Consider the following 12,200-nt stretch of genomic DNA (forward strand, 5'->3'; position numbering starts at 1 on the left):
CCACCACCACCACCAAACTGTCTGTCCTGCTCAAGATGCCAGGGGAGAGGGTAACCCAGGAAGTGAAAGTGATGCCCGACAAAAACCAGAGTCAGGACACGAGGAGGGAAACCCCACGGGGGCTGACTCTGGATCAGGGTCTCTATGCTGGAGACCCATCCACCTCTGCCCTTTCTCAGGCTGGTACTGAAAACTAAGACATACCCCTACTCTGCATCCTGTGGCTCAAGCGGGGCGTCCGTCCCTTGCAAACAAAAGAGACCTAGAGACCCTCCTACCATAGATTTATGCACGTGGTCATTGTGGCAAAATCCTGCAAGCAAAAAAATGACCCATAAAGGGCCATGTTAGTTACATCAGAACCACAGAACAGTAACATCACAGAAGCATTAAACATACTCATTTCAAAGAAAACTCAATACGGAAAACCCTCAACGTGAAAGGGGAAAAAAGTGGCTTCTGGATGTGCATGCATCATGTTCTCAATTTCCGAAAAATCTATGTTTGCATATATAAGTAAAAATACTTCAAATAGGGATGCCTGGGTGGCTCAGTCAGTTAAGCGTCTGCCTTCGGCTCAGGTCATGATCCCGGGATTCTGGGATCGAGTCCCACGTTGGGCTCCTTGCTCAGCGGGGAGCCTGCTTTTCCCTCTCCCACTCCCGCTCCCCCGCTTGTGCTCTCTGACAAATAAATTAATTTTTAAAAAAGCAAAAAAACCCTTCAAATATACCAAATATTGCCAAAAGTCAAATGGAAATAAACCAATTTCTAATTTTCATAATCTTTGAATGGCAGGATTACAAGGGATTTTGACTTTCTGACTCATATGTGAATACTTTCCTAATCCTGTTACAGTAACACACTACAAAGTGGCTCAATCAGGTAAGCCTCTGACTCTTCATTTCCACTCAGTCATGATCACAGGGGTAAGATCAAGCCCCACATCAGGCTCTACACTCGGCGGGGAGCCTGCTTGAGACTCTCTTTCTGCCTCTGCCCCTCCCCCCACTTGCATGCATGCTTCCTCTCTCTCTCTAAAATAAATAAATCTTTAAAAAAAAATAACACACTACAAAGTGAACACTAAAATAAACAAACAAAAACATACTTCTTTAATTAAAGCTCAGCTCAAATGCCACTTCTTCCCCTCAGAATTCACAGCCTTACTATCCTAACACTTCCACCATTACTATACCTTTTACCAAGTTACTATCATACTTCACCTTTTATTCTAATTACCTAGACACTTTTCCCATCCACCCTGGATGCTATCCTCCGAAAGCAAGGACTGAGCCTTATTTTTGTGGCACCAATGGTAACCAGTATATTCAACAGATGTTCATAAATATCTGTTGACTTGATAAGACCCTTACATAAACTAGAATAAAAATAAAACAGCAGTGAATATGCAAATTACCCTGGTCAATTGGCCCCCGTGATGGTAATGGGGGAGGGGGGGTAGAGGAGATGATCACACTTCTTTTTAAAAGTTGTATCAGTTAAATGAAAATAGAAATATTATTGCTCCACAGTCTGCATTTCATTCACCTGGCTATTTTACATTCAATTTATTTGCTTAATATTAAGGTTATTATGAAATCATTTAACTTTTCTTTACAAATATTTGTATCTAATTTTTTAATTTGGTAAACCTCTGGCTTACCCAAATCCTGACATTTTCAAGTAGCTCAACTCCACTAATAACATTGGCCCCCAATAAGATCTGATGCCTGAGGGCGCCTGGGTGGCTCAGTTGGTTGGGCGGCTGCCTTCGGCTCAGGTCATGGTCCTGGAGTCCCGGGATCGAGTCCCGCATCGGGCTCCCTGCTTGGCGGGGAGTCTGCTTCTCCCTCTGACCCTCCTCCCTCTCATGCTCTCTGTCTCTCATTCTCTGTCTCAGATAAATAAATAGAATCTTTGAAAAAAAAAAAAAAAAGATCTGATGCCAGAGAACCAAAAGCTCTAATGGGATTATAAAGGATGATATTAATAATGTCCTCAAAAATCTCCTAAGCAGTATTAAATGTGCAGGTAAATGCCATTCTAGGTAGACAAAAAATGGAGGGTACCGCCATCATTTTTTCTTAAAGAAATAAAATATCGCGTTCAAGTATTTCCTGTAATCCAAACTGCCAAATGATCAATTCCAAACAGATGTCCTACAAGGCCACCTTAAGAAGAAAGGTAAAATTCATGCTGATTTAGTTGCAACATTTACACACAATATCAAATACCTAAAGAGTTCACCTCTCACAGAGATCTGATAGGACCACTCAATCACTTTCCACGTAGTTGATAGGGAGAAACATGTTTTCTCAGAGATAATGGCAAATGGCAAAAGAATAAAGTCTTCTAATTAATGCATCAGCCAAGATGCTTTGGATGGCAGTAACAATAAAATTATTATTTAGCACACAAAGTCCAGGTTTGTATTATTCAGTATATAAAATTTACTGTTCTTTAGAATACTAAGCTCCAGGTGCAGGAAGATCAATGACTCAGTGACACCCAGAAGGACTCTGATTCCATCTTTCAGCTCCATCATCCTCTTGCCTTCATCCCAAGGCTGATCACAACATAGCTGCTGTGGCTCCGGACATCACAGTCTAGTCCTTGGGTCTCTCTCTTTTTTTTTTTTCCCCCCCCTTGGGTCTCTTTTTAAGAGCACAGCATTTCCCAGAACCCCCTTCACAGACCTCCTAGATGTTGGAGACTTCTGGGAAGGATCTGGCTTGATGATGATGTGCCTTTACTGACCTGACAACACTAGATATGTGAGAGAATGAAGCTGCCACAGCCATTAGTCATAATAGCTAATTAGGCGGCGGCAGCCTAATTACCCAGTAGGCAACAAGCCCAAATATGAAAAGCAACATGCTGGGGATGGCAGGGTGAAAAGACAGAAAGAACCTGGGTCCTTGATGATACCACGAGCTGAGATACCAAACCAGCAGCCCCTTACTATTCCTGGAGGCAACTGAATGTTTGATGGATTAAACTATTGACCAGACATTCTACCATGTTAAGATAAATGCACTCTTAAAGGTGCCCTTCAGATTTTTGGGAAAGAGCACCAGTAACTTGCCCAACATCACAAACATGGTTGGGCAGATCTGTGTGGTTCCAGTACCTACGCTCCAAGTCTTGCCACCTCTGATACCACCCTCTACCTCCTATAGTCTCAAATGTCATGGGGTGTTCATTACACACACATTGTAATTCAGATCAACCAGTATTTATTTACCTTCTCTGGGCAGGAGAAACAAAAATTGGGAAAATATACTTTCTGACCAAACAATGCTTGTTATCTGGTTCAGAAAATAAAGAGAAAACACAGACAACAAGATAGAATTCCTGCCAAAATAGAGGAACTAAAGCCCTTTCATAACTCCATATGCCTACATATGCCACTCTGACCTCTTTTTAAAATGTTACATCTTGCGGTGCTGGGGTGGCTCAGTCGGTGGGGTGTCAACTCTTGATTTCAGCTCAAGTCATGATCTGGGGGCTCCGCTCTCAGCGGTAAGTGTACTGGAGATTCTCTCTCCTTCTTCCTGCCCCGTGCCCCTCCCCCGATGTGTGTACGCACACATTCTCTCTCTCTCTCTCAAATAAATAAATCTTAAGAAAGAAATAAAAATTTAAAAAAATGTAAAATGTTACATCTTGCTTTTACCCAAGGCTCCATTTTTGTATTGATTTCAAAAATATTTCTTTCCCGTAATCCTTCTGTGTGCTGAATTACAAATACAACTCAACTCTGAATTTTAGAAACCTATTTATTTGATCATAATCTTAAACACTTGTTTCCTCAGATTTTCAAAATAAGCCAGTATTTTCTCTTTCAGCTTTAATTCTCTTCAACTCAGTTTTAGTTAAGAAAGAAAAAAACTGCTCCATCACCCTCAAAGTAAATGCAGGCCAACCTCTTGAAAAGAGGAATACTAGCCTAAGCCTTACACATAAAAACGTGTTATTTTTCCAAAGTTGAATAGATTCCCTGACCTTTAATAAGTTCAATAATTAGATCATGTACAATGTTTTCCTAATAACTTTTCCTTTTTCAAAAGATACCATCAAAAAATAAAAAGGAGACTGATGAAAATATTCACAATACACAGATCTAACAAAGAACCTGTATCCAGGATATATAAGAATCTCCACAACTATAAAATAAGATGACATTAAGGATGTGCAGTTTATACTCAAAAGCTATGTAAAATGATCACACAAAAAAACAACTGAAAAGACAAAAGATTTAATAGACAAAAGAAGATACACAAATGGCCAATACGCACATGAAAAGCGATCATTAGCCATCAGGGAAATATACAATTAAACCCCAATGAGTCACCAGGACACATCCACCAGAATGGCTAAAATGACAAAGACTGACAATTTCCAGTGTTACTGGGGATTACAGTAACTGGAATGCTCAGTTGTCACTGGGGAATGTAAAATGGTACAAACACTTGGGACTGTAGCTTTTTACAAAGTTAAGCATGTACTTATTATAGGACCCAGTGACAAAATTCAAAACAGATCTCCACACGAAGACTTGTTCACAACTGTTCATACAGCTTCATGCGTGAGAGCCCAAACCAAAGGACCAGAGTGGCCAAAGGAAGGAGTAGACACATGGTGGCATGCCCAGACCCTGAAATGCTACTGGGCAAAAGAAAGAGGATGGGAGGGACGAGTAGAGAGGAGAGAGTAGGGAGGAGGAGGGAAGAGCAAGAGGAGGAGAGGATGGGAGAATCAAAGTCAAGGAGAAAAGAAATTGTACCTCGACATAGTAAAACTACAGAACTCCAAAGAACCTTAAAAGCAGCCAGAGAGAAGGGCGTCTGGGTGGCTCAATCAGTTAAGCATCTGACTCTTGATCTCAGCTCAGGTCTTGATCTCAGGGTCCTGAGTTCAAGCCCCACCACTGGGCTCCACACCAAGTGTGGAGCCTACTTAAAAAAAATAATAAAAAGGGGGGGGAGCCAGAGAGAAAAGACAGACTACTCACAAAAAACAATCAGCCTGACAGCTGATATTGCAGCAACAACAATGGAACCAGAAGACAGCTGATTAATACAACAGCAATCCAGAATTGCACACCCAGGGCATTTATTGTTCCAGAGCAAAGATATTTAAAGGCATACAAACACAGAGGTTACCACCAACGGATGCTCACTAATAAAACTTCTAGAAAATAGATGCCAGGAAAAAGGAAAATTTTCCCAGAAGGTAGCTTCTTAGAGAAGTTCTGCTTTCTTCTTCATGCTTTTAGGTCTAAGTTTTGCTTTTTAATGAGGCTGTATCTTTTCACAGTATTACCCAGCATTAAAGGTTAATTTTTTTTAAAGGTTTTATTTATTTGAGAGAGAGCGAGAGAGAGCACGAGCACAGGGGAGGGGCAGAGAGAGAGGGAGAAGCAGGCTCTCCGCTGAACATGGAGCCCAACGTGGAGCTCAAGGCAGACACTTAACCAACCGAGCCACCCAAGCGCCCCTAAAGGTTAATTTAAATTGTTAAATTAGAACGAAACGGAAACAAAATCAAATATCAAATTTCAAATTCCCAGAACAGCGACCTTAAAAAACTTTAAACATTAACTGGAAAGGACATCAAAAACGAGGTTTACTTACTCACTGCAAGTATTTCCCAAGGGAGTGCTTTGTGCCAGGCGTATACTAGGTCCTGAGTTAACAGGATGAGAACAAAAAATGAAACTCACCGTAATACTGGATTTATAAGGCTTCTTTTACCAGATACCTCGTCGGGAAGCCAAAGTCTATGTGCAGCACGACGTTACTCTCATGGTAAGAAATACTGTCGTAATAGAGTTGAAAGCAATCTAGTTTGGCCTGTGGCGCCTTTGTTTGAAAATGTATGCACAAATATGACAATTTTACACATGAAATTAATTCAGTGCAAATGATGAATCCCCACCTCCTTTATTTGCCAATCTTACTTCGTCTAATATTTCCACCCCCCGTTAAAATAAGAAAACTGCCATCCGGAGCTGGGTTCACAGCCAGCGCCGTTCATGCCCTCAGTTTCAGTCACGTTGTACTTGATGCTCCCTGGCTTATTTCACAAATAGCAAAAGCCGAGAGCACCATATTTCATATCGATCAAGTGCCCACTTTTGCTTAGAGTATCCACTTGGCAACACATTTTAACTGCCTGAAACTAGAACAAGGGCAGCCCAAAAAAGCCAGTTTCTCCACTTAAAAATAAACATCTTCCGGGGGCTTCTTGTAAAAACACAGGCAGCATTTGGCATGAAAAGGCTGGTGAAATCAGTATCTAGAGTGATCTGAATGGAAACCGTCGGGCTCTGATCTTTCAGGACATGTGGAAGTGGTTAACGGGGTAACCTGGCAGAAACGCAGGCCGCAGCAACACCCTACCCATTAAAAAGCCAGAAAGAGAAGTTGACCTACCGCTCGCTTCTCATTCAATAGCCAGGCTCGGAGAGCCCTGCCTTTCAATCGAAAGCACCCCACAACAGGAGAGGGGCAGCCACAGGAACCCAAAAGCCTGGCCCTTCCCCTCCCAGGCAATGGCACCCAGCACCTGAAACACCTGTGCACCCAAAGTGGCGATGACGAGCCAGCCACTGTATTTGGAGATTATAGGGGCCTCTCTCCTTTCTGGAGCATCTTTCCTTACTCTCAAAAACACGAGGCAGTTCTCTGCGATAAGCCAGGCCAGTTACAAAAGGGCTAGTTTCAAATGCCTGGTTCTCAATGCCACCAAACCACTGGCCTAGGACCTACACATCCACCAAACTTCCCCCATCCTCTGGGAAAACCACAATGTCACCTTTCCTATAGAGCGTTCCACACACAAAGGCTGGGCACTTGCCTTTTCTCCAGTGGTCTCTAACCTCTTCTAGGGTGGAAAAAGCTTTTCTCTTGTGATGGTTATCGCAGGCACCCTCCTTAAAAATTTGTATCATTTTCCAAATGAATTAAACTCTGCTGTGCTCCCTGAGGTGGAGAGGATGAATTCCACTTTTTAAAAAACTAACCCTTTCGATACTGTATTTAATTCTTAACTTCCCTTGGACAGTTTCTTTAATGAAATACAAAACACAAACATCCACCCAGGTGCCTTTCAGACTCAAAATAATTATAAATGCAATATGCCAGAAGAAAATTGTCTAGGATAGGGCACCTGGGTGGCTCAGTTGGTTAAGCGACTGCCTTCGGCTCAGGTCATGATCCTGGAGTCCCAGGATCGAGTCCCACATCGGGCTCTCTGCTCTGCGGGGAGCCTGCTTCTCCCTCTCCCACTCCCCCTGCTTGTGTTCCCTCTCTCGCTGTGTCTCTCTCTGTCAAATAAATAAATAAAATCTTTAATAAAAAAAAAAGAAGAAGAAAATTGTCTAGGATAGGTTTTTTTTTTTTTTAATCTCCTTTTGGTAAATTTGGCTACAGAGGAGCATTAGTGTTCTATTATGACCCAAGGGATTCAATCACCATACAAATTCCAGGAAGAGACCATCAATGTGAAAAGGGGCATTATAAACCTAACTCCAGGATTTCCCTAGGGACAGACTCCCTAAATGAACAACCACACACCAACTCACAGGGCGCACGCTACAGAATCTGTGACCCTATGGGGCACAACTACATCATCTTCAACTATTTCAAGTTTCCTGCCCACAAAGAAGAACCGAGATTCTGGGAAAGCCTGGGCTAGGGAGGCATCAACTCAGTATCTCCACCAACACTTCGCCCAGTGAGCCAGCCACTGGCCAATAATGTCTATTTATTTTACCCAGAGGCAGATCTATTAGCCAGACATTCTAAAAACACAAACGTTTTGTTGTGCTTGAAGTAACTCAAATATTGGTTTTGAGTTGCTGCAGAACGATGCTGCAGGAATATAAAGAGCCATGTGGACGCTGAACCCACATAGGAAGTGCATCGTCAGAAACTGACACACCAGAAGACCAACCCTTTGGAAAGGCTGAGGGTAAACCCCCAGCCGACAGGCTGTGCAATGAGGGAAGAAAGCCAAAGACAGGAGATATCAGAAGGGCCCACCCCATCGGAACAATGAGGGCAAATTTTAAGGCAACTCCCTCAAAGCTCTCAGCACCAAAAAGGCCCGTCTCCCTCCTCTCCCCTTTAGACTGAATAAGAAAATCAAGACAATGCTGAAGGCCGTTCCGAAATGGGCTTGGCAAGTCACCACGTGCAAAACACATTAAGGGGTTTGGCTCTCCGAAGACTGCCTGCTGGGTGGGAAGACAGGGGTCCACCAAAGTCAAGGCATGGGGAAAGCGGGAAACTGGGGAGGGCTGGCGGAGCAAGTGAACCTGGGAAGCTAACAGGAAAGGCACTAACAACAATAATAAAATGGAACAGCCAGAGGCCACCATGGTACTCCAGAAGGCCCACAGACAGGCTCAGACCCCTAAACTGCTCCAGATGAGAGGCAAGCTCTCCACCTCTCAAGAAGCTGATCCGACAGCAGGGTCCTCGTTCCTTTGTGAGCCCCACCTCTCTCCTTTCTGGGGTCCTGCAACCATCCCAGCAGCGGCCGGGCCCCAACGAAAACGACAAACCAAATCCAGAACGATGACGGGGAACTCACCCCCCCCCCAAATATAACACACACACGCACACACACTCACTCAAGGGTCTGGCCGGATCACACAGCTAAAGTTTCTGGAACTTAAATCGTAAAACCACAATCAGAAGTTGTTGTTTTGAAATGCTCACCACAAAAATCTGTGTCCTTTGCTTGAAAGAAAGAAGAAAAAAAAAAACTTTGCTCTCCATAAAGGCAGGCGGTAAAGAGACAAAAATCTAACTTAGGCGGAGGGTGTGTTCCTCTTTGTCACCTACCGGGGTGCTCGCGCCGCGCGTGGGCGAGCGGCTGGCACCCGGCGGCGCCGTGGCACCCAAGCCAGTGGCCACCTCCCCGGCCCCGCGATCCGCCTCCGGGGCCAAGATTACGGCCGGAGGTCCGGAAGCGGCGTCCGGCGCTGTCACCGTGCCGGGCGGGATGGGAGGAGAGCGGGGGGAAGGGCGCCGCGGGGTGGGGGAGGCGACGGGGGCGGGCCGCGCGCGGAGCCCCGCTGCCCGGGTCCGCGGAGGTGAGAAGAGTGCAAACGGTGGCCCGGAGCCCGGAGGCCCCCGAGCTCCTGCTATTGTTGCCGGGGCTGCCCCGGGCCGGGCGGGCGGGAGCCCGATCCCACCCGCCGCCCGCCTCCTCCGGGCAGGACCCCGCGGGCACGCACCCACCTCCACCCGCGCCCCCCGCCGGCGGGTCGGCTCCGGGCGCCCCGACTCGCACAAGTTGCCGCCCGCCCGCCCGCCCGCCCCGCCGCAGTCATTGTTCGCCCCGCGCCTCCTACCTCCACGGCGCCGGCGGCTCCGGCTCCCACTCCGGGCCTGCCGGCTCAGCAGCTCCGAACCCCCGGCTGCCGAGGGCGCGGCGGCTCCGGGCTGCGCGTGCAGCGGCGGCGCTCGGCTATTAATACCCGCGGGCTGCGGCGGCGCGGCAGCGCAAGCGGGGCTGGGGGTGGCCGGCCGAGGTCCGAGCCATCAAAGGTGGCGCGGGGCGGAGGGGAGGGCGGAGCAGGCGGGGTGGGTGGGGAACGGGCTCAGGGTCGCCATGGCCGCCTCGACGCCGGGCCGAGAGCCACTCGCGCGGGGAGGAGCGGCGCAAAGCGGGCGGCGGCCGCGTCCCCGCCCCGCGCCCCAGCCGAGCGCCCGCAGCCCTGCGCCCGCGCCGGACCCGCCGCCTCCGAGGCCGGCGAGCGGGAAGTGAAGGCGATCGCGCCCCTCCCCGGGCCTGGGCCGGCCCCTCGGCGGAGGGGGGGCGGGGGTAGCTGGGGCGCCGCACCGCCCGAGCCGCGGGGACAGCGAGAGAGCCACAGCCCCCTCCAGCGTCCGGGCCGGCAACCTGCGCGCCAGCGCGCCCCGCCCCGCTCCGCCCTGGGGGCAGGTGCGCCGGGGGAGGGGGGGCCTCCAGCCCGGAACGCCCCTCCCCAACCCCGCGAGCCCACCTCGGATCTGTGCCTTACTTGGTCCTAAAGCCAGAACCCGTGTCTCCGCACGGCGGCACGGAACGCGGCTCAGGAGGCGCTGGGGAGTGCGCTGCGCCACCAGGGACACCCAGTCCCGCTGTGCGGTGGTGGAAAGCGGTACAGGGAGAGCGCGAGACGGAGCGCGCCGGCTAAAACCAGCAGCAGCTGGAAGGCGGTCGGTGGCGCGGACTCCGCAACTCGCTGGTTGAGGTCATGCAAGGGGGTGCCTGTGTGTCCACCTAGGACTTCACGTGGTCGCGCGGGAAGCGGCGCTTTGCAAGGAACCACGAGCGCCCTCCCCTCCCAGGCCGCAAGAACGGGCTTCCGGCACCACCCTGGGCTGCGAGAGACTTAATCCCGAAGGGGCGGTTGCCACCTCCCCGCGCCGCGGCCCAGTGTCCTCCAACCTGGCGATTCCCAGGACAATCCCCACCCCTACGTGCCCCACCTCCAGGAACAGGAGCAAAGCCCCGGCGGGGAAGGGAAAAGGTTGGGAGCAGGTTTGCGGAATTTAATGGGGGAGGGGGCGAGATTCAGGACCGAGGCGGCTGGGACGGACGGGGGACGGGGACGACACACAGTCACTGTCCCCACCCTCCAGCTGGGAGCTCCTGCTTTACCGTCTCTATCCCCCCTTCCTGAGCCCCCGGTGTCCCCTTTTCCTGTCCTCGCTGTAGACTTCCCACTCGTGGAGGAGAAAGGGCGGGCAGCAGCAGGTTAGAACCCCAAGGAACCCTCTGCTAGGTGCCGAGGCGATGAGCTTCCCGCCTCTGAAGGCCGCTGGCTCCGGAACCCTGGGCATTTTGCGCCTTAGAGGGGTTCACAGGCCTCGAACCAGGTGGATAGGTTTCAAGGGAGAGGCTACAACTGAACTCGGAGGGAAGCAGAGCAGGGGCCCCTTGTGGCGGTGTGGGTGGGCACAACAGGGCTCATTAGAAGTACAGGGGGTACCTGCGGGCAGCAGGTGTGAGTAGTTTCTAGAAAGGAGCAAAGAGACAAATTTTTAGTATGAGGTACTGACCGGATTTTTTTTTTTTTTTTTTTTTTTAACGCCTGCCTATTTGATGAAAGTGGGAGTAAAAAGGTCCATGTAGGCCTCAGACCTAAGAAGAAACAGCAGTTGGGCAGTTTGTGGCCAAAGAGAAGAAACAGTAGGTTCTGACCCTCTGAGTGGCTCTGGACAAGCCATAGATCAGAGGGTTTAGGCCAGTGCTTCTCTAAGTGTTGGCTCTCACACCTGGAACACATGGAAACTAAGAAATGGACATTTTGGAGTGTCACCCCACACCTACCTTATCAGGTTCCCCAAGGTCAGCCCACATCAGAATGGCCTGCAGGGCTAGCTCAAATAGTCAGGCCCCATCCCCAGGGTTTCAGGTTCTGTAGGTCTGGGGTAGGGCTTGAGAATTTGCGCTCCTTCAGCAGGTATGCTGAGCCCACATTCAGAGAACCACTATATTAGCATAATGGTTCAGAGTCCTAGAATCACCTAAGATTTAAAAAAAAAAAAAGCTCATTGGCCAGACTTCACCTCAGCCAAGTACATCAGGATTTAGGGGGTTGGGACCCAGGCCTCAGTATTTTTAAAGTTCTGTGGGTGATTCCAATGTGAAGCCAAGTTTGAGAACAATTTTTTTTTAAACTTTGAAGTATACATGAATCACCTGGGGATTTTGTTAAGATGCAGATTCTAGTTTAGTAAGGGTGGAACACTATTTCCTTTTTTTTTTTTTAAGCTTTTATTCATTCATTCGAGAGAAAGTGGGCAGGGGTGGGGGGGTGGGTAGGGAAGCAAATTACCGGCTGACCAGGGAGAGCAAGGTGGGACTCCAGAATCATGACCTGAGCCCAAGGCAGACTCTTAACCGACTAAGCCAGCCAGGCACCCAAGTTTGGGACGCTATTTCTAACAAGCCCTCCCGTGCTGTGTTTTTTGCTAGGCCAAGTTCAGCACTGAGTGGCAAGCAAGGTGCTCTGCCATACTTCACAACTAAAGATAAAAAAAAAAACTGTAGAAATCAGAAAATTAGAAAAGTGACATTTACCCAGTCATTCTCTTTGGAAGACACACATTTTCATGTTGCTCTACTGTTTCTTTCATCTGGAATTAAGGTTTGTGTTTACCTCTCAGCACAGGTACGATCATCATACATCT

General features: G+C 48.6%; 1 protein-coding gene across 3 annotated transcripts in view; it reads right to left on the reverse strand.

Annotated features, from left to right (window-relative positions):
* The window catches only part of FARP1 (FERM, ARH/RhoGEF and pleckstrin domain protein 1), a 268,577-nt gene extending 258,844 nt beyond the window's left edge, over positions 1 to 9,733 (reverse strand). For 2 of the 3 annotated variants that reach the window (XM_035003155.1, XM_035003149.1), the window contains exon 1: positions 9,371 to 9,733. The gene's annotated coding sequence lies outside the window, so the exon portion shown is untranslated. Of the gene's footprint in view, positions 1 to 8,732; positions 8,871 to 9,370 lie in introns of those variants that run through there. The other variant, XM_035003150.1, reaches the window with a different exon arrangement.
* Positions 9,734 to 12,200: the final 2,467 nt, after the last annotated feature.

This window comes from Mirounga leonina, unplaced genomic scaffold (assembly GCF_011800145.1).
Source record: "Mirounga leonina isolate KUSES-001 unplaced genomic scaffold, KU_Mleo_1.0 Mir_127, whole genome shotgun sequence".
Classification (NCBI taxonomy): domain Eukaryota; kingdom Metazoa; phylum Chordata; class Mammalia; order Carnivora; family Phocidae; genus Mirounga; species Mirounga leonina.